This window comes from Muscardinus avellanarius (genome assembly GCF_963383645.1).
Source record: "Muscardinus avellanarius genome assembly, chromosome: 1".
NCBI classification, from domain to species: Eukaryota; Metazoa; Chordata; class Mammalia; order Rodentia; family Gliridae; genus Muscardinus; species Muscardinus avellanarius.
The window spans coordinates 21,477,934-21,498,634 of NC_137786.1; positions in this window are offsets into that span (position 1 = coordinate 21,477,934).

The window sequence follows — 20,701 nt, forward strand, 5'->3', positions numbered from 1 at the left end:
AGTATATATACTAATTGGTATATCCCAGAAACAAATTTTATTTATTTATTTCTTTTCATATAGAGTTCTAAAATTAAGGTTTGCTTCATAGCAATGATAACTAAAAATAAGAAACCTCATGGAGAGTGAAGGAAACATGTTTTAGAACTTTATTTTTATGTTCCCCTACAAATGCTTGATAAAAATGGAGGACCTGTTGATTGTCAGTGTCCTGTCTAGACATTCAAAGACATTCAATTCTTGACATTGTAATCATTATTTCTTTCTTTAAATGCAGATATTAACTCATATGTCAGAGCATGTCTCCAGCAAAGATCAGCCTCTTTTATTTAATAAAGAGAAGTCTCCAAATCACATAAGTGTATGTCTTCACTTAGGCTACTAGTTGCTTCTAGTCCCAGCTTTGCCCTGGGCCTCATTCATTGTCCTACTTGTCTCTGCTTTGATACAGAACATCTCAATAAAATTATATGATGAGGGTGGCTCACTTTCCACTTCTTTCTCTTGGACCTTTGTGAATATGTATAATTTTAAAAACTAAAGTCTGATAAGGTGTAGTAGCTTATACCTAAAATCCTAGTACTTGGGAGACTGAGATAGGAGGGTCACGGGTTCAAGAGCAGCCTCAGCATTTTAGCAAGACTCAGTAAACCAAGCAAGACATTGTGCCAATAAATAAATAAATAAGTAAACTTGGGGCTAAAACTTGAAGATAGAATGTCCCAGGTCACCACAAACAAAGAACAACAACAACAAAAAATGAAGTATGGAGACAGTTTTTAACTAAAACATAATGTCAATGGAAATTTGGGATGACACTAAAATAAAAATTAATCAAGCTTATCAAAGGATCAGTTAAATTTCTATGACATTCAGTAAACAAGAGGTCCTCCTATAGATCCTTCTTATTTGATTTTTTATTTTCTAAGTTTTTTCTTTCTTCTTTATTATCAGTTATTTTCATTTTTCCTCAAGTTTTGTTTACAAGACAGTACTTCAGCTGGATCTATTTCTAGTACCTTATCCATAGATGACACTCTGACTGCCTCATTCACTATGATGAACATGACAGTATTAAGATCAACATTGCTTTCCAAATTCTAGCACCACAAAAATTATTTAAAAGTTTTCAATTATTTTATGCTTTTCAATATTTGGATATCGGCTGCCCTATGAAGAACTATGTATTATTGCTTAGAATTTATATATTTAAGGCATGAGGATTGTTAATCTCATCACTGGCTATATCCATTGTAATATATTTACTGAGTGGTAATAACCTATGCAGGTGGGTGTTTCTTTAGAAGGTGTGTTTCTGAAAGTGTGGCCTTGAGGACCATGCTTATATCTTTGAATGCCCCTATTTGTTTGTTCTCTTTGTTTCCAGCATTCATAAGTGAGAAAACAATCCCTGCTCTCTCCTTTCTGCCTCCTACCACCATTCCTTTAATCCCACAGATGTAACTGGACAGACAGACTTAGACTGAAATTCTGAGATCTCCAGAACTGTGAGCACAGCTTCTTGGAAATGTATATGGGCAGGCTTATTGGGTCACTACAATGAGAATGTTTACTAAAACAATAGTTAGCAAAAATCACCTAAAGAAGGAATGATTTCTTTAATATTAAATTTTATTGAACACAAATTTTTTTTAAACTCAGACATTCATTTTAAAGATCAGTATTGTTTGAAGAAATAACCTTGATGTCTATTTTTTTTTCTGAAAATCTAATAATTACATTACTATTTAAAGTACTGTTTGGTTTCTTTCTTACTTCAAGTTGAAGAAAACTACCATAATAAATAGTATCATTATGGTTTTATGACCACTTTCCACAGGAGGGCTCCCCTGTAGTAAGGAATTAAATCAGTTTTCCTTTAGCCAAGGGAAAGAGATGGTAAATTGTTCCAGAAAGATTAAAATCACTAACATCTGTTTATGAAGCAAAATATCTAAGTATGTAAGATAAATAAATCATAACTCAAAAGTCTTTAGTCATTCAAAAGAAAAATGAATGTATTTAGTCATGATTTATATTCATTTGATCTATTCAGATCAATGGCAGTATTATTTATAAAATGTGTCTAAATGTCCTTCAGCTAAAACCAAGTTATATTTCTGATAAATTTTCATTTTATCTACTTCAAATAGAAAATGTTAAATATGCTTTGCTGTTTTCTATTTCCAGCACACTTCCATTTTTTACAGAGAAAATGGTGATTTACAAAAGATGACAAGTTGCAAAATAGGCTTTGCTAGGATTTATGAATTACAAAATGCTCTCTTGATAGTAATCAATGATAGAACCACTGTTTAAATTTTCTCATTTAGTTACAAGTTCATACATTACAGAGTTGCAAATAGAAGCACTCCCCTCTAAAAATTCCATGTTTTTAAAAAAAGATTCTATCTTTATTACAAAGAAATTGAGTTAATGGCTTAAACTTATAAACTTTTATATTAGAGACTATCCGTTATCCTCAGATGATGTGGAAAGACATTTTCTGACCTACTGATTAGAATCTTGTAAACATGGCCAATGCTGGAAAAGAGAATTAAATTTTATCAGACATAATCAACACATTTCTAGTTTAACTTCAAAGCCTCAGATGAGAATAAAATTGCTTTACTTAATAATAATCAAAATGGCATAGTGAAAAACACTCATTAAATATATTATTCTTATATATAATCATTTAATACCAGACACATAGATATAATTAGTTAAACTATCACATTAGAGTTTAGGAGACTAGAATAATCGACATCTTAATAACATTTGTAAAACTCACAAAGCTGAGCTGGGCCTGGTGGTGCATGCCTGAATCCAAGTAATTAGGAGGCTGAAACAGAAGAATGGAAGATTTGAGGCCAGTGTGTGGTAACTTAGAGAGACATTGTTTAAAAATAAAAAATAAAAACAGAGATGAGGTTTAGCTCAAAGGCAGAACCCTACTGGGTTTAATAAAATTAATCTAGCTTTTTCTTCTTCTTCCATGCTTTTTAAATGTTTATTCATTTTGCTGACTTGTTGTCAAATTTGTCTTGCCTTCACTGTCATGTTTTATCCCACCTTACATATTATTCTTAATTTTGTTTTTCTTAGAGAGGCCATCCACTAGATAGTTCCAAGATCTCTGAGAGTCAGTAAACGTTGTTAAATGCCAAAATCTCTTTGACTGTGTCATATACCAGCCAATTGAATTTTAAGAAGATTCCTTTTGTTTTCAGTTGTTTTAGTTTGAATTTAAAATGGGCCCTGTCTTCATGACTTAGAGGAGGCAGCCATTCTAAAATATAGAATAGAATTGCAGGGGATAGATGCTTAGGAACATTGCTGGGTGCAGGCTGTATCCCCATCCCACCCAGCCTCAGGGTATCTCTCTGACCCGTTTCCTTTCTGACCCCTTCTATCATGTCCTGAGTATTTTAACCAAGGTCCTGCTTGGAAGCCTGCCCAAATTGAAGCATAATTCCTGAGATTTTTAGAAACTTGAGCAAATAAATCTTCCTCCTTGTTTTCAAGTCAGGTTATAGTGATGCTGCTGCTGACTCAAAGAGTTTTCTTAAAATACATCCCCTCACTCTGTTTCTGGGTAACCATCTTTTTAGAGAAGTTAATACTATTTAGTATTTAGTTAATACTATTTAGGTTTCAATTTATTAGAATTAATAACAATCTTAATTCTTTCTTCTTTATTTTGTGATAATGAGGATGGAACCCAGGAACATTGTACCTCCAAGTTACACCCCCAGTCCTATTTATTTTTATTTATTTATTTATTTATTTATTTTTGAAACAGGATCTCACTGAGTTTCAAAGGGCCTTGCTAAGTAGCTGAGGCTATCTGAGAACCATAGTCCTCAACCTTGATCCTTCATTCTCTGCCTCCTAAATGCTGGGATTACAAGAGTGTGCCACCATGCCTGACAATTTTTTCTCCTTTTTAGATCATATTGTATTTGTCTTATTGATATCACTTATTTGGTAAGCTCAATTATATTCTATGATTCATAAAACATTATTTAATTTGTTGAAGGTGATATGTTTTTATTTTAGTGTGTTTTTTTTTTGTGTGTGTGTGTGTGTGTGAAAGAGATAATACAGAGATGATAAAATTTGACAGAATTCAAAACTCTTATTTCCATTTACCTCTTATCTTCCTAATCTAACCCAGATTTATTCTGTTACTTTTTGGTACATTATTTCATTCTTTTGTGTTAAAATAAGTATTCATACTTATATTAATAAAATAATCAATTTGAATTCTTATACCACTTTTTCTATTAAAAGCATTTAACATAGTTTATCTTTCTACCCTAAATAATATAATTTTCCAGCACTCAAATTTTTTATTTTAGTCCTACAAGTTGATTTCAGTTTCTTTTCCAAAATTCTCATTATCTTAATTTTAATTTTGCAATAGCCTGAGCCTCAGCCTTAATTTTTTTTCTTGATATACTCCACTATTTGTGTGGTCTTATTTCCCTAATGATTCTAAACACACTTATACATTGAAAATTTACAAATTATACACTCAAGATAACTGAAATGCTCAAATATTATTCAATATTCTTATTTTTAATCAAGTAAATTTTCTTAGGTTATCATAGACAAAAATTATTTTTTCTTTCTTAATCTACAGTTTCCACACAAGTGGCAAAATAATTCTTTGGAGTTCTTAAAATATGATGTTCTTTTGTGTATACTTTCATTGGTGCATTTTAATTATACATAGTGAGATTAAAGTAATACAAATGGTCATGGACATAGCACTTGATGTTTTTTCTTTCACATCCTTTCTCACTCTTCCTCTTTCCATACATTTAATGAGATTTGTAGTGATACCTCCATATATTGATATAAAATTGTTATAACTCTTTTTTTCTCAATTCTTCCTATTTACCTCCATGTGTTCCACCCCTAAACCTCTTCCTCTATTATACTGGGTTCTTCATTTATCTAAAATATCTTTTGTATCTTATTTTCATTCAAGATTCCCCATGTGAAAAAAAAGCATCTAACTCTTAATTTTCTGACACTGGCTGATTTTATTTAGCATAGTATTCTTTAGTATCATCCATTTTTCTGATGACAATTTTGTTCCATATTTATGAGTAGAATTCCATTGTGGGAATATAACACATTTTTGTTATCCATTCATCTTTTGAGAGAGACTTAGGTTAGTTGCATAATTTGATTATGTAATTAGTGCCACCATAAACATGAATATTAATGTATCATTATAGTATTTGGACTCTAATTCTATGTAAAATATTTTAAGGAGCGGTATAGCTAAATCATATGGTGGTTCAATTCCTAGTCTTTTGAGAAACCTCTATACTTATTTTCATAATGGTTGCACCAATTTACAATCTCACCAAAAGTACATAAAAATTTCTATTTTCTCACGTACTCCACAGTATTTGATTGTTTGTACAATTGGAGGATGACAAAATTCTAGATTCAATAGTGGTATATAATGAAAACTGCTACAAAATTTTATTTTATAGTGAAAGAGATCAAGATAGGGAAATAGAAATATGGAAATAAATTTATTATAGTACAAAACTCTGAAAATTATACTCCACCTACTATATCTATCCAGTAGCTTCTGCTGAGAATGCTTTTATTTGGGTTTCCTATAAAAGAGAAATGCTTAAGAATTTATTCATTATTGCTCATCACATTCATGGGGACATTTGGAGCTGAGAGAAAGAAAATTCACAAGTAGCACAGGTGATCAAAATAAACATGAAAAGATTTTCCTGAATCTATGTGAATGTGTTCACAAGAACATTATGCCACTTTATTCTTTACTCAATACACAGTTAGTAAACACCTAGAAGAATGCTACATTATCTTGCTGAATGATAATGAAGGGTTAAGTATAGTACAAAGAAAAATAAAAGTCCTTAAACATTTATTTTCTAAAAAAATACTAAGCAATAGCAATACACCACAGCTGACAGATTGCAGATATTATTTCCACACTTGACATGAGAAATGCAAAGATGTCTTTCTTACTATTTTATCTTTAAAAATTTTATTTAACCTCTGCAAAATGGATATTGACAAATGAGTGTGTATTATTGTTCTTTTTATCAGATGCTGACTTTAATTACACCTGCTGTGATAGTTATTTTATCATTACTAAAGGAAAATCAGCCAATCCTTTTATTTCTGCTATACAAATGCAATTACTTTTTTCTTAATCAAATAAAAAACGTCATGGGAAATATTTTTATATTTTAAGCACATTGGCACCATTTTACTAGTTAAAATCAGGACTAAAAAAGTTCCACAAGTTTCTGTCAAAGATTCATTGTTATTATGATTATTTGATATTGTATGGGTTATTCTTCTTGCTCCCCTGAGTAACTGATATCATGATGGTGACCTAGGACAGAAGACAGAAAAAATTCCAGAAAAATATTTAGAGTCCTGGTACCCCAGAAGAAGTTCAATAATTGATGAGTCTCTTAGATGTGTGGGGGTAACATTCATCTTATATATCTCTGTGCTGTTTTAAACTATTTAGAGAGAAAGTCTACATGGCTGTATTTTATGAGTGGGCATGAGAGTCAAAAGTATTTGCTGATACTAAAGGCTGCAATGTAGGTCACCTCACATTTTTGCTTATGATTTTTCAGATACAGCTTTATTTAAATAGTTTCTGACAGGCACAAATGTAGTATGGTAACGCTGGTAAGCTCAGTAGAAAAATCACAATGTAGTCTCTCAGGACTGGAAGAAAAGCGGCTTGATATTACATCCTGCTATGGCTTCAACACCTGATGATGTGAAGCCTAGGGAACAATATACCTCAACTGTACTTGGTAAGCAAGGTATTATCTGACCCACTGAGTCATAAAATTGGGTCTTGCCTCTGCACTCAACAATCAGCTAGAAATGATATGTATGAAATTGGGCTTCTGCAGGCCTTAAGGCTCAATTAAACTGTAGAGTCAAGTGGCTCAAATTTCCATGGAACTTGCTCATATTCTATCTCTAGAAGCATCTTAACTGACATCTTTATTCCTATGGGACATTTTCTATGCATGACCATTGGAACTAAAATGTAAAAGTGTAAGCATATTTTTCAAATTAACATCTGTGACAGACAAATACTGTAGGTAGAGTAAAGCATCACAGGTAATTAGGAAAAAAAAATGTTTTCCCCAGGACTATTCTCCACGTGTATGTATCCAATTAGCCATGCAGCCTTATTATTATTATTATTATTATTATTATTATTATTATTATTATCATTATTTGCAGTACTGGGGATGGAACTCAGAGGCATTGTACCTCCAAGCTACACCCCAAAACCTATATTTTTAGTCTCTAGTTTTGAAACAGGGTCTCACTGAGTTGTGAAGAGCCTCAGTAAGTAGCTGAGGTTGTCCATGAATCGTGATCCTCTGATCTCCACCTCCTGAATGCTGGGATTACAAACATGTGCCACCATGCTCTGCAGACATGCCTTATTTTTTTTTCTAATTCTCAGTATGTGCATAATTTAAGTTTTCTTAATTAAATTCTGAGTGATATGTTTCATATATATAATCCAGGACATGTTAAAATTGTTATAAGATATTATATAGCTATGTTCTGGCCTTCAGTCATTATTTTAAAATATGATTTTTATCCAGGTGTGGTCACACACGCTTGTAATCCCTGCACTTGGGATGAGGAGACAGGAGGATCATGCAGGTTTAAACTCAGCCTTGCTGGCTTAAGAGACCCTGTTTCCAAATAAAATATAAAATAGGTCTGAGAGTGTAGCCTGGAGGCAGAAAGGTTCCATCCCCAGTACCACCGAAAAAAATAAAAAATAAAAACTGAAAATATGCTTTTATTACTCCATTGTAATTTTAGATTATAATGAGGTACAGAGGCACAGAAACATATACACACACATTACTTGGAGTCTTTTTCATTGGATTTCTCCCTACTCTCTCCTTTTTCTCTATACATGTTACTGAGATTGGTATTGAAAATTTAATATAGGTACATAGCACTTTTTGTCTTAATTTATTATTTATTTTTATGTGGAACATACTAAAAATGGCATTTCCCCTTTTTCCCCTCCCAACAATGAGTGTCGAGGTTGACCATGCTACATTCATAGTTTTATAAACATTGGAATGTAGCTCCTCCATTAACCTACCTCAGCTTTCTTCCTCTCCTACCCTTCCATTTCAGCTTTGCTGAAGTTTTTCCTCCATTATCTAGAATCCCTCTGATATTCCTAATACTCTCTACTTTGAGCACATTAGAGAAAACATGTCCCTTCTCTTTCTGTGCCTGGATATTATATATTAACATAATATTCTCCAGGTCTTTCCAATTTCTTGTGAATGACATGATTTTCTTCTTCTTTATAACTGAGTAGAATTCCACTGTGTGTATTTCCCATAGTTTTGCAATCCATTCATTTGTTGATGGAGACCAAGGTTGGTTCCATATTTTGGCTATCATGAATTGTGTATAAAAAAAATCAAATAACAAATGCTGGTGAAGAAAGAGGAACTTTTTACACTGTTGGTGGGAATGCAAACTACTTCAGCCACTACGGAGATCAGTGTAGAGATTCCTTAGAAAAATAGAAGTAGATCCACCATATTATCCAGCTATACCACTCCTGGGTATTTGTCCAAAGGGTTTAAAATCAGAGAACTTCAGTAACATATGCATACATAGCACTATTTGAATTGTTGACTTCAAGTCTCCAGTCATCATGGTCCTTCTTTTGTTTTCCACCTTGATCATGGCACCCCAAGCACACTGGTCTTGAATATACTCAACATCCCCATAGCACAGGACCTTTAAACAGAATGTTAGAGTTTTTAGAAATGCTTTATCCTTCTCTGTTATACTTACCTAACTGCCTATTTTTCCATAAGAGTTAATTTGATTACATATTACCCAATCCTCACCTCTTTTAGCGCTATTTACCCCTTTACCTTGTTTTGGATATGTTGAATAGTGTTTATCATCTTAAAACATTCATTAATTAATCATTGTACCATTACATTTATGCTTTAATGCTTTCCTATCTAATCAGATTTTAGAGTCCTGGAGTACAGGACTTTTTTTTTTTTCAGTACTAGGAATGGAAACAAAGGGTATTATACCTCTGAGCTACACCCCTATCCCTATATTTTTGACTTTTTACTTTTGAAACAGGGTCTCAGTGAGTTGCAAAAGGCCTTGATAAGTTGGTGAGATGGTCCATGGACCACAATTCTTCTTTCTCAGCCTCCCAAAAGCTGAAATGACAAGCATTCACCACCACACCTGGCCCAGGACATTTTTCCTACTTACTTTTAGTCATGCATTAAAGGTTACTAAAAAATATACATACAAAGTACATTGTAGAAAACTAAATAAGCACTCGTCAGATAGAAAGACATGGAGGTAGACAGATGTGGTGAAAGCTACTTGTTCTGTAGTCTTAGCATGGAAAGCTGCTGTTATTTAAAAATCTCTCACATGATAGCCTCTCTCATGGAATGATTCAGAGTCAAATATGATTATTTGGAGGTTATATTTAATTTATAATATTTGATATTTACGGTGACTAGAGAGGTGGCTGCATAAATCTCTTGTCCTTCAGTAGTTAGCACTTTTATTGAAGGTTTAAACAAGGCATTATAAAAGATGATTAAAAACAGGATTAAGCAAATTTTCATAGGTCCAAATTAAAAAAGTAAGCATGGAAGTCATGGTAGAAACCTAGAGGAAGGAAGAGATAAACATTATTGGTAAATGGAGAAGAAATCAAAGTCTACACCCTTACTGATTATATTAGGTCCCTTGAAAGTTCACTCACCTGCAGGCAGATTCCCTGAGCCAGTACTCTGTACTCTGCCCCATCTGGTCCAAGATCTTCATTTCACTGTGTGGTTCTAAGATGGCTCCCAACCAAAAGACATAGAGATACATATATTCATTGCAGCTGTATATACCTGTATGTGTGTGAATATGTGCACACCTGAGCTTTATAAAATGTCTTAAAGAGAACCTTACTGGGGAGCATCAAAGAGTTAAATATTTTGTTACTGTTACACTTGCAAGATAAAAATATGTAATTATATGTATAACATTGTCTCAGTCAATGTTATTACTGATATAATCCAAAACACCTGACAACACAATTAAGAGGAAGAAATATTTATTTGGTCAGTTGTTTTTATCTTTTAAAAAAATTTTTCCCCCCACTGGGCATGGTGGCATACGCTTGTAATCCCCGCGCTAGGGAGGCAGAGACAAGAGGATTGTGCAGGTTCGAAGCCAGCCGCACTGGCTTAAGAGACCCTGCTTCCAAGTTTAAAAAGTATAAAAATGGGTCTGGGAGTGTAGCCCAGAGGTAGAAGGGTTTCCAGGAACTCCAGTACCACACACAAAATAAATTTTTTTCAAGACCCTGAGATCAACTCATGTTAGAATTTGAGGCGAGTGTCTGAAGCTCAAGGCATGGTAACAGGAAGAAGAGGCCAGAAATAAAAGTAAGCAGGGGGAGAAGGGAGAAGAATATATAAATCCCAAGGCCATGGCCCCAGGGATCATGTATTTGAGAGATAAATGACACTTTATTTATGCTAAAAGTCTCATTCTTTTTTATCTATTCTTCCTTTTTCTATCAGGAAAATTTACATGTTTATTATCAGAATACATGTTTTTTCACTTATGTTATTAATGTTTTGATACAATTTGCTTTATGTTTAATCTGGTGAATCTTGATAACATTTTAGTATTTATAATATATAGTTTAGCATTAATGTCATTTGTTAATATTATGTATTTTGCATTTTTACACCCTACTATTAAACAATAGTAATGGAAATACAAAAGTTACTTTTGTAGTTTTTTTTTTTGAATAGTGGGTCTATTTAGTTCCCTTTCTTAAAGCAGATACCAGAAGTCAAGGAAATTTGTTTCATTTTAACTTAATCACTGTTGAAATCTTTTTCTAAATAAAAAGTTCTATCATCTATTTTTTAAGTATTTGTTTAATCTTATAACCATAACCATTTTTGTTGCTTTAGTAGCCATGGTTTAGAAATATAACTATGAACAAAAATATATCCATTTACATTAATATATGTTATATCAAATTCCTGAAGATGTATTATCTCCTTAATTTGAAACTATAAGTAGTTAATAGAAAATTGACTTTAATGACTATAAGAAAAAGATGAAAATTGTATGATTTATGGTATATCTCTTGAGTTAATACTTAATAGGGCTATCTTGTTTTTTATTAAAAGAGAAAATTTTATTAATTGTTCCACATATTTTTTCTAATACCCTAGCCCTATTTATTTATTTATTTATTTATTTATTTATTTATTTTTGCAGTACTAGGGATGGAACCCAGGGATATTGTACCTTCAAGCTACACTCAAGCCGTATGTTTTAGTTCTTTTATTTGAAACAGGGTCTCACTGAGTTGTGAAGGGCCTCTCTAAGTAACTGAGGCTCCAGGAACCATGATCCTCTGGTCTCAGCCTCCCTAATGCTGGAATTAAAAGCAACCCTCACCATGCCTGGCTACATCTTACCTGGTTAATAATTTGTAATCCTTTAGAAGAAACAACAGTGGGTAAATTTATGTTGATAATTAATAACCTGAGGTAAAAAATGTTTAGGTTTGTGTACGTAAAATTATACAATTTTACATTCTCTGGCTCACAAACACATTGTTCATAATAATTTTATTAATAATAAAGTATCAATCATATCCTATATTAAAATAATTGACAATGTTTTTAGACAAATAATAATAGCATATAAATCATTTAAGGACTTAAAAATGCATCATTCATTAGTAGCAAAATATTAAAAGGTATTGTCTTTTTTTTTTTTTTTTGGTGGTACTGGGGTTCCTGGAAGCCCTTCTACCTCCGGGCTACACTCCCAGACCTATTTTATATTTTTGAAACAGGGTCTCTTACGCCAGCGCGGCTGGCTTCGAACCTGCGCGATCCTCCTGTCTCCGCCTCCCAAGCGTGGGGATTACAAGCGTGCGCCACCACGCCCGGCTTAAAAGGTATTGTCTTTTTAAAAGTATCAATGACAATTCTAAGATTGTTATAGATGTCACATAATAGTGTTTGATAATAATTCTTTGAAAATAATTTTACAACCTACGTATAATTTTCTTTCTTTTTCGTCTATGTAAACTTTAGAATAATCTGTAATATTATAATATAGGCAATGTCTAAAATATATACCTTTCATTCACATTTTCTGACTGTAAAAGCAAAACCAAAGAAAGCACACTATTGAAATACACTCCTGAAAGTTATTTCTTCAGAGATCACAAAGGCACTGATGCTAAAAATGTTACTATGAAATAAAACAGGGAAAGCAATTGGCAGGAAGAACATGAAGATGAAATAAAAGCCTAGTAGTTTTACATGAAATATGATATAAAATGAAAAGTTCTGTACAAATATAAATTAAGCCAAGTACCAAGGGGAGACAGATAAATACTTCTCATCCTGAAAAATAGTATGGCTGAAGTGCATAGAAGAGTAAATGACTTTTCCAATTTCTTATAGAAGTCAGAAATACAACCTAGGGAGAATTCTGAGATTTAAGTTCTCAATAAATAAAGAACAAGGAAATGATGTTACATTTCTTGATAAAAATGGTGGAATGGACATAGTTCATAGTGGATGTTACTGGCTTTGATTTAATAGGTTTTTCAACTTGCACAATCTTAGAGAAGAAGAGCCTACTACTGTGCTCAATTTTTTTTTTCTGCAGAACTTTAAATGTGCCTGACAGTACTGCAGTAGTTTTATTCTTGGTCAACAGGAGTCAATGGAATAATACTGTCATAGCAGATTCTAGGCCTCCACTCCTTCCTCATAGAATAGGTCTTTGAAAGTTGAGCACATATATTTACCCATTTTATTTTTCAAGTCTGCTTATTGGTGATCCACTGATATTAGTCTTTGTAGCAAAAAATAATACATAAGTTTCTGGAGAACAGTTTCTCCTCATTATTTAACTCTTCTATTTATTACCTTAACGAATGCAAACATACACATACACAAACCCAAATGCATGTTTTTGTCTTTAGATATAGAATGTCCCTAAAGATCCGGACATGGTGGCCTAAAGAGCTTGTCTATTAATATGGTTACATCATTAGAGTTGTAATCTGCCACGGACTTATCTCAATGTAGCCTGAGCTGGAAGATTGTAGTGAAGAAAGCAGATTCCTGGAGTGGGTTATTAGGATGATATATGGTTCCTCCTTCCTTACATCCAGCCTCTATGATGTGGAGTGAAGCTTATACTTTGCTTCTTCCTGCTTCCCACTGTCATACCCTGAGATCCATGATCTCTAGCCTCACATGTACTGAACCACAACTCTAAGAAAAAACCATGAGCAAATAATTCCTCTAAATTGTATGGTCAGGTCTTTATATTATAGACTTGAGAATGCTGATTAGAACATTTTTTTCTCATATATTTACATATATTTTTTCTCATAGTGCCAATAGTATTTGTCATCCCAATTAAATGGATACAAACAAACTTTATTTAACAAATATAATTAAAATAAAAACTGAATTAATATTATACTGTGGGATCTCGCAAAAATAACTATTTTCTATGAATTTTTTTCTTAATTAACAAACATTTTTTTTATCAAAAAATGCAAGACATAGGATTTTTCTCAGGTCTAGGACTATCAGCAGAAATTTATATTATGCATGTACAAATTTTTTTAAAAAGAACAAGTGAAATTAATTCTGCATATTTTGTTTTGTGTTAATTTCTGTGTTTATTAATTTGGTTCATAAGATGACATTTTATCCTATAATTCTTAAATCTTTTAAAAATTATTTTATTGGAGAATTATAGTCATATATCTTAATGGAGTACAAGACGGTAGAGGCATCAATGCACACATCACCCAATTATGCCTTACCCAATTTCTGTCCCATTTCCTTCCTCCTTCCTCTTTCTCATGTGTAGCCTAGTGATTGACTTTGATATGTTTGTGAATGTACATCATGTACATTAGAGAATTTCTCTATTCTCCCTTCTGTCTCTCTCAGGTTGCCTTATTTGCTCACCTATAGTATCTCCTTCTTCATCTAGAGTTCCTCCTATGACCCATTTTCTCCCTAGCTTCTGTATATTAGGGAGCACATCTGATTTCTTATATTTTGTGACTGACTAATCTCATGTAGCATAATGTTTTCCGGTTATATCCATTTTCCTGTAAATGAGTGATAATAATATGGGATGTAAAGTCAGGTTTCATTTAGCCTTCTGAGCTAGATTTTCTGAATTAGCCTCCATATGACAAAAGCTGGGTAGTGCCATCTTAGGCTCCATATGTTTGGGACTGCATGGCACTATTTTGGGCTTCAGATGATTGGGACAGAGTGACACCATCTTGCTGGATTTAGGTGCCTTATTTTGCAGTCTTAGCTGCCAGGATAGGCCCTGTCTTGTTCACCCAAAAGAAAAGTCTATGAAGAAAGTTTATTCTTCTTTATTGTCCTTGACTTTTAGCCAAGAGATGTTTTAAAAAAAAAATACCTAGGCTCCTGCCTCGATATCACTTTCAATTTACTAATGCCAAATATATTAAAAACAAAAAAGAAAATATTTCTGAACAGAGCATTATTCTTTATTTCTGGATAAAATTTGTTTACTTTGTGAAAGTTTATTTGAAATTTTAATGCAACAACAGGGGTGTTTTTTACTATTAATATACAAACATCAGATATTGACTCATTTAACAATGACATGTATGTAGATAAAGAGAGTAATAAAAATAAAAAAGAATGTTTTTCTGGTTGACAAAACAGCAATTGAGTAGGACAAGAAGACCTCTGAGAAGACATCTATTGTGCAAGGTTAGAATCAAGGCTTAAATTTTTTTTAAATTGTTTCCTTAAGAAAAAAACATTTAATCTGAGACTTGGACATGAATAGTTTTCTGAACATGGGTATATTCTAGAGAAGTTAATTTTAGATATACAGAGCAGACTAAGTATGAATGTTCTGAAAAGGTAGGCGATTTGGCTTATTTGAGCAAATTATCAAGATTATTAAACAGTGTAATGAACAAAGAGAGTAAAGTGTACAAGTAATAGTATGGTGTTGACATTTTGGTGTGTATTGTAGTCTACACTGAGAGTAAGATGCTATGGTAGGACTAAAAAAGATTAGATGAAAAACTAATTTTACATTGATATCTTTGCTTACTACTGTGAGAAAATTTATTTTGGCCAAGATTTGTTAGAGGAAGTTTTATTCTTCTGATTAGGAAAATAAATTTTAGATGCTTAAGAACGTGAACTCTGAATGATTAGAGAGAAATGAATCAGTATAATCACATAAGCATAGCAGAAAATAAATCATTGGATGTTTTTCCTGGTTAAAGAATGATCAGTGAAAAGGAATTGGGGATTATTTTCAGGCTTCTAGCACATGCATATGTTTCAATTTCTAGGCTGATAACAGAAACAAAAGCTAAATATCATTATTTTAGTTTTTAGTGGGAGAACTTAAATGCCAAAACATATGGCACTCTATAGCAAGTTGATATCTTAGAAATCCTGCAAATTGCAGCCTGACACAACTGGCATAACTGTCTCTAAAATTATGTCTTTATCATTTATATTTTCTGACAATTGCTCCATTTTCCCACATTTGTGTTATTCTAGCTTTGCTTCAAGTTATACTTTTTCAAATATAAAGAAAGAAATGTGTACATTTGCATGCCAGCCTCAAAAAGGAAATTATAGGACAGGGTTTCAGATGTCCTTGGATTAATCCAGTTTTTCCCCCTTTATTGCCTTTGATTCTCAAAAATCACCATAGAATGTACTGGAAATTCAACAGTTTTTGATAAGAAAAGTTGTCCAGAGAAGCTACAGCTCTGTATTTCCCCACTCCAGGACCTTCAATGCACTAGCCCAGGGATTACTGCAACTCTGAGGCATAGAGCTCAGGGTACTTTTATCCATGTGCCTCAACTGCAGTGAAAGTAGAGCATGTGTAGATGAAACTGTAGAAACCATCAGAAAGCATTTTTAATCATTGCAGACCAGGAAGAAAAAAGACCTAAACTTTTTCTCCCATGCTGCCTTTCATGAAGTAACAAGCCACTTCATGTAGCTTTTTGCATATGTTCAAGTTCTAGCTCACTGGATTTAGGCAAATTGGTATCCATTTACATGAAAAGCAAATAACTGGAAAATTTGAATTTTTATGCTTAATACAGAAAAAAATCAAGTACAAAAATGCAAACAAATTGAAATCACTTTACATCCATATACACAACCAAAAAAGCAATGTGGAAGCAGCAGCTTTTAAAAATGTATATATTTATTTATTTATTTATTGGGAATGCAGATAGAACCCAGAGGTATTCTACCTCTGAATTACACACACACACACACACACACACACACACACACACACACGTACATGCACATATAATATATATATGTATATATATATATTAATTTAGATAATCTTATTTGAAAGAAATTCTTCTAAAGAATATAAAATTTAGTAGAATCTTTATGGAAATTATTATGAACCGAATTTTTAGAAATTACTTTTGCTAAAAAACTATAGTTGTTGCAATCTGTCAAATATGAACAATCAGAAAAAATAGATTTTTGTTAATTTTTTCATGAAGAATTTAGTGGGATTTTTTAAAAACATATCTTTTTAAATTGAAAGTTACTTTAAAATGAAAACTACTTTGAACATTAAAGGATAGTATCACATTAAAATTTGATTATTTTTTTAGTTTATTCCTTTATTCTTGATTTTGGTTAAAAAAATCCTATTACTCTGTCCATATTGCTACCATATTATTGCATATTCTTCTCTAATATCATTGTCCTAGAATGGTTATAGCATCTCTATTGTTCTTTTATTACTCTGTACATGCTCATTCCAATCTACTCCCTATATTTATATAGTTATGACTCTCAAATGCCTATCTGATTTTGTATTTTCATGCTTGAACTATCCATAGCCTAAGGATAAAATTGAAAATGCTTAGCTTGTCAGAAAATTCTTTTATGTCCTCTAGTAAACTTTAGTAACTTTTTAGCTGTGCATTCTTTTTAGCCCTAAATATGTCATTTAAGGTGATCATATTCTTGGATTCCCAAGGGTAGTCCTATTTCTAATCTGTGTCTGTTTTCCCAACATTCTAATTGGTTTAACATTCTATTGCATTTGTTCTTTTTATTAAATAAAATATTATTTTGGTGTTAATATTAAAATGGAGTATATGAGTTTGATAAACATGAAGTTTTACTTAGTGTCTTTAATGTGTTTATATTGTCATGTCTGAAATATATGTTCATAAAAAACACCAATCTATGAAATAACTAATGATAATACATCCTTCTTTTCCTGATAAATTCTCTACTCTAAAAGAAATATAAGTAGCACTTCTCATTCAAGATTCCTCAATAAGTAATATTTCTAAAGCAATAAAATAGAAATAGGGTATTTACCTTCTTTAACTGACAACTTTTATTTTTCTTTAAGCTACATAATATATCAGTATATGTAGCTATGACTTTTGACATAACCAGTAGTATAGATGTTGCAGTCACTAGATGTCTAGTGCAAACAGTAATATGGAGAATTATTTGAAAAAAATATAGAAACACGTAAACAACAGTATTCTTTTTCTTTATCATATTTTATATTTTGAAACTGTAATTCCATACAAGGTGTTACTAGAATGTTGTTCCTATGAAAGGTGGTTAGGAGAAGAAGGCCCAGCTTCATAATTGATATCAGGGCCTTCATGTTAGAGGATTTAAGACTCCCTAATCCTTCCACCATGTAGACAACAGGGAGAGAATGTTTATATCCCTGAAAGCAGGCTTTTTACAGATACTCATTCAGTCAGAGACTTGATAATGAAATTTCCAGATGCTGTGATTTTGAGAAATAGTTTTATATTGTTTATAATCTACCAAGGCTATAGTATTCAATCACAACATTCTGAAATAACTAAGACAGAGTGTATTGAATAAAATATGTAAGAAAAGTAGTCAAATCAATGTGTAGATAATTCTTAAAGCAAATTGGAAAAGAGAATACAAATAGATGGTATCTGGAGAGCAAGATAAGTTTGATTATGCATTCTGATAGATATTATAACATGTTCAAATACTGATGAAAATTTGTTAGTGGTGGTAAAATTCACAATTAAAATTATCTGCATATGCCAGGCATGGTGGCACATGCTTGTAATTCCTGCACTTGGGAAGCAGAGACAGGAGAATCACACAGGTTTGAAGTCAGCCTTGCTGGCTCAAGAGACCCTGTTTCCAAATAAAATATAAAAAACATAGGTTTGGGAGTGTAACCTGGAGGTAGAAGTGTTTCATCCCCAGTACCACCAAAAAGAAAGTCTGCATATAAATTTCTAAATATTGCTTTAATAGGTAAAAATAAGATGGTATATATTTTTAAAAGATCAGTGTTTGAAAACTTATAATTTTTGTGGTTGGTTACAAGATAGAGGTTTAGCTAAAGGGTGATTTGCAGGTAAATTAATTATACTCTTACAGAATTTTTGTTTAATTTTACCATTGCTTTTCAATTTAAATGATAAGAAAAATAATTATCTACTATATTTAAACTAAAATAAAATTGAAGACTCCCTCAAAATTTATTTGCTTGAATAAAAATTTTTTGCATGAGGTAAACAGAAATACCAGGCGAGGCAGGTCATTCTATTTCATGAGTCATTAAGATATACTGGTTTCTTATATAGTGTTACTCTGGTTTATCCCCCTATTTTTCACAGAATTTGACTTCTAGACCTACATATGTTTTTTTTTCTGCCATAAGAAAAGCAAGAAAGAAAAGAGAAGGGCAAACAAATTAATAAAATAACTGATGCAGAAATTTTAAACACCACTTCTATTGTTGTGTCAGTAAAAAATTATGTTGAAAGACTGCACAAGGTACTAGAAAGCAATAGCACATAACCTGTGGGTGAGCTTACCTGTGTTTTGCAAAACTTATGAAGAGTGGAGAAAATATTGCTGAAAAAATGGGAGAGAATAGACAATAAAAAGCAGTTAGTTTCTGCCACACATGTTTCTAAATTGACAAGGGAATTAATATTAAATAACAAAATATTTGTCCATCTATCCATATGTTTAAAAATCTACCTATAATATGTTATTTTACTTTTTGTGCTTTTATTGCTACATTATCATCTCATAATTTAAAGAATGTTGATAATGTATAAATGCATGCAGCATTTAGTGGGACCTCCCTCAGATCTCCATTTCTCTTCCTCCCAATACAGAGTACCCAGATTGACATTGGTGTATTTACATGTACACTCAGAGACAATGGTAGTATTTCCAATTAATGAACCCCAGTATTTCCTCTCCTCTACCTTTTTTTTTTTTTGCCTCCACTGAGGTTTCTCCTCCATTATCTGGAATCTCTCTTGTGTCTCAATGACTATCTATCCTGTACATATTAGAGAACACATATGATCCTTCACTGTATGTGATTGGCTAATCTTAACATAATGTTTTCCAGATCTTTCCATCTTCTTGCAAATGACATAATTTTGTTCTTCATAGAAAATTAACATATTTTTGATGATAGATTAAATATTGATTAGTTAGTTATCCATCACAAAATAGTTTTTAAATAATATTTATATTATAACATAATAATACATTTTTTATTTTTATATGGATCCTATTGAAAATGGCATACATTCAGATTGTGCTTGGTCTCTCTCCCCACCCACTTCTGCTTCCCGCCTCCCAACAATGAGTGTCCTGGTTAACCATACTACATTCATAGTTTTACACATATTTGAATGTAGCTCCTCCATTAATCAACCTCAGCCTTCTTCTACTCCGACCCTTCAATTGTAGCTTTCATGAGGTTTCTCCTTCATTAACTGGAATCTCACTGGTATTCCTAATACTCCCTGGTTGGGACATATTAGAGAAAACATATGTCCATTCTCTTTCTGTGTTTGACTGATCTCACGTAACATAATGTTCTCCGGGGTTTTCATCTTCTTATGAATGACATGATTTTGTTCTTCTTTACAGCTGAGTAGAATTCCATTGTGTTTATTTCCCATAATTTTGCAATCCATTCATCTTTTGATGGAAACCTAGGTTGGTTCCATATTTTGGCTATTATGAATTGTGCTGCTATGAACATGGGTATGCATATGTTACTGTAGTTCTCTGATTTCAATCCCTTTGGGAAGATACCCAGGAGTGGTATAGCAGGATCATATGGTAGATCCATTCCCAGTTTGCTAAGGAATCTCCACAATGATCTTCATAGTGGCTGAACTAATTTGCACTCTCACCAACAGTGTAAAAAAAGTTCCACTTTCCCCACATCCTCACCAGCATTTGTTGTTATTTGATTTCTTTATGCTTGCAACTCTGATTGGGGCTAGAAAGATAAGTCATAAATTTTATATGGAGAAAGAAAAGACCCCAAAATAGCACAAGCAATTTTCAACAATAAGAAACATTCAGGAGGCATAATAATCCCTGACTTCAAATCATACTATAGAGCAATAGTAATAAAAACAAAATGGTTTTGGCACAACAATGGGAATACTGACCCATGGAACAGAATAAAAGATACAGAAACAAACCCACACACCAAT